This window comes from Tupaia chinensis, unplaced genomic scaffold (genome assembly GCF_000334495.1).
Source record: "Tupaia chinensis unplaced genomic scaffold, TupChi_1.0 Scaffold000065_1, whole genome shotgun sequence".
In the NCBI taxonomy this organism is placed as follows: domain Eukaryota; kingdom Metazoa; phylum Chordata; class Mammalia; order Scandentia; family Tupaiidae; genus Tupaia; species Tupaia belangeri.
Window position 1 is genome coordinate 1167022 of NW_006159523.1, and position 3080 is coordinate 1170101.

General features: G+C 40.4%; 1 pseudogene; it reads right to left on the reverse strand.

The window, feature by feature from the left end:
* Positions 1-1439: 1439 nt before the first annotated feature.
* On the reverse strand, positions 1440-2348 carry LOC102501173 (eukaryotic translation initiation factor 4E type 2-like; annotated as a pseudogene).
* Between the last annotated feature and the right edge of the window lie 732 nt (positions 2349-3080).

A 3080-nucleotide genomic window follows, 5' to 3' on the forward strand; every position in this document is an offset into this window, starting at 1 on the left:
GTTTAATTGGTTTACTCTATTGTTTTTCCAACTCTGGGCTTTATTGGTTCCCCTTCAATCTTTATTACTTTTTTCCTTCTGATTGCTTCAGGTTTAATGTGCTCTTCTTTTTCTTGTGACTTAGGGTGAAAAGTTAGAGCATCAATTTTAGATATTTCTGCTCTCTTAATGTAAACAATACAACTATAAACTTTCCTCTAAGGGTGGTTGTGATGAATTAGAAAAAGACACTTAAACAACATTTACAATATATTCATAGATTATTATTGACAAATAAATGCAGTTTCCCCAGAAAAAGGAAATGGAGTTGATTCTTAAGAATGTCAGGAAGGGGCCAGCAGGCTGCATGGTGGTTAAGGTGCTAGATTCCCTCATGACTGACCATAGTTCAAGTCCTGGGATCTGCAGCTTGAAAAATCACACTGGGCTCATGTGCATGCACGCCTAAAATCTCAAGAGGAGAATGGAGAAGAAGGGATCGCAGAGTGACCATTCTCCTAGGGAGTGATTCCTCACTTTCCCTCTCTGTTTCTCTCTTGCAAGCACATCACATGTACCCTATGAAAAAAGTCAAAAAAAAAAAAAGTCAGGAAGAGCACTATTAATAGTAATAATAATAACAATAACAATATAAACAGTATCTCTTCTTCATCTTCTACATTTTCAGTAAGGGTAATATCAAAACACTGGAAATTTCTACAAAAATAATGGAAATGAATTATGATTATAAATGTGTAATAATATGGAAAAGAGACACTAACAGTTGATCTTGAATAATATAGTTACTATAGTCACTGACTATAGTAAAAATTCCATGTATAACTTTTGATTCCCCAAAACTTAACTACTAGTAACCAACTGAAAACTTGCTGTTTTACCAAATAGCATAAACAGTTGATTACTATATATTGTGTATGATATATATGCATATATTATGCTATATTCTTGCAATACAGCAAGCTAAAGAAAACAAAATATTATAAGAAACCGTGAAAGGGAAATATTTACTTCTATAATATTGTACTGTATTTTCCAATGTATTTATTAAATTAGTTCACATATAGGGGCCAGTAGGTGGCATGGTGTTTAAGGTGCTGGACTCCCTCATGACTGACTACTTTTTCATGTTTTTTTGGAGGAGAGGGCAAGGAAGAGGACTTTATTGTTCAGTGAAATTATCTTAAAAAACAAGTGGTTAGCATGTAAAAGACAAGACAGCCTGTAGAAACCCAGAGAGCCTGCAGTGTGACTGTCTTCTTACAGGAATCTGCTACAAAGCACCTCCTTAAGTAGGTGGGCAGGAAGGCTCCTCAGCAAAAACTACAAGTGCCAGAGTCCTAGAGGGGAAGCTGGCCTGTCCCTTCTCCACAAGTCAGTGTCTACACAGCATCATCCTCTGGGTGCAGCTATATATCTCCTGCTCCACATAGGGACACCTACTAGATGCTTTCAGTGTGAGTTTTGTAATCCCTAATGGTGTTGGGAAACAGGTTAAGCACTCACTAAAGTGAATCCCAAACTCAGCCTGAGTAGCTTGGTTTCTGGGTAGTCTTATTCTAGATCAAAATGATGTCCTCTGAAGCAGAGACCACAGCTCAACAGACCTCCTCCCCAACCATGATCTGTTCCCCAGCATGGCCAGGATGAGATTCTCCCAGTAACAGGAGACCAAGCCCTTCCACAGACGAATAATCCACTTGCCACCATTTATATTTGCCTCATCCTCCCACATGGATTTAATTCCTCCTTTGAAGAGATGGAAGTCACCATGGCCTGTCAGGTCCCCCAGACATAATATGTGGCTATAAGACCTCCAGAAGTGAGGCCAGTAGTTGGTGTAATGGCTATGTTGCTGGATTCCCATGTAGTCAAATGCAGTTCAAGTCCTGGTTGCAGTGGCTTAAACTCACGCCAGGTGCATGTGCGTGCATACCCAAATCCTGAGAGGAGAATGGAAGAGAAGCGACTGTGGGTTGGTCATCCGCCCTGGGGGGTGATTTCTTGCTTTCTGTCTCTCTGTCTCTCTGGCAAGTGCAGGCACCCTATAGAAAAAAACTTTTCAAATAAACAAATAAATACATCCACCAGAACTGCCTCAGTGCCAATCTGATATTCTGTTCAAAGTTCTGTGAACTTCTGGGACTGCCAGCAGTTCCCCAGAGTACCAGAAAGTGTAGGTGTACTGCAGGGAATGCTCTGCTGGTCCAGGGATGACGACCTTCCTCTAGCTACTGCCCTGACTCTTGTCTGAGTCGGCTTTTTCCTTCTCACCATCTTTCTGTATGCTATTTTCTTCACTTCATGGTGCCACTGTCATCATCTTAAAAGGCCTCCAATTTGTTTTTCATCCCCTCACCACCTCTGTCACCACTGCCTCCCAGGACCACAGTTTAAGTGCAAGACTTGCTGCTTGAAAATGATGCCTGATGTGTGTGGGTGGGCATGCCCCAAATCCCCATAGGATAATGGAGGAGAAAGGATTACAGTATGGCCATTCCCTCTGGGGCTGGAGGGGTGGGGTCCTCACTTTCCTCTCTGTCTCTCTCTCTTTCCCCAGTGAATTCACACACCCTATGTTAAAAATAAATATCCACAAATAAATAGACCCACACAGTTCAAACTTAAAGTGTCAACCCAATGAATTCACGCAATGACCATGAACTACGGTTTCAAACAGGGAAAATGTAAATTTATGTAATCCGTAGAGTACCTTAAAAGTAAGTTGTGACTAATTTCTGTGAAAATGCTAACGAGTTAACCTGTCAAAATGTTAAATAAAAACTTTTATGATGTATGCTACATAATTTATTTAACATTTTTTACTACTAATAAATAAAAATAAACATAAACACATCTTATTCTATTACCCTTTTTTATTATTTTTAAATTTTTTAATTTTTTGTGAGATTTTTTGGTCATAGGGCGCATGCGCTCACCAGACAGACAGAGAGAGACAGAGAGACAGAAAATGAGAAGTCACCCCCCAGGGGGTATGGCCACACTGCAATCCCTTCTCCTCCATTCTCCTCTCGGGATCTTGGCACACATGCACACAGGCCTGGTGTGAGTTTTAAGCCACC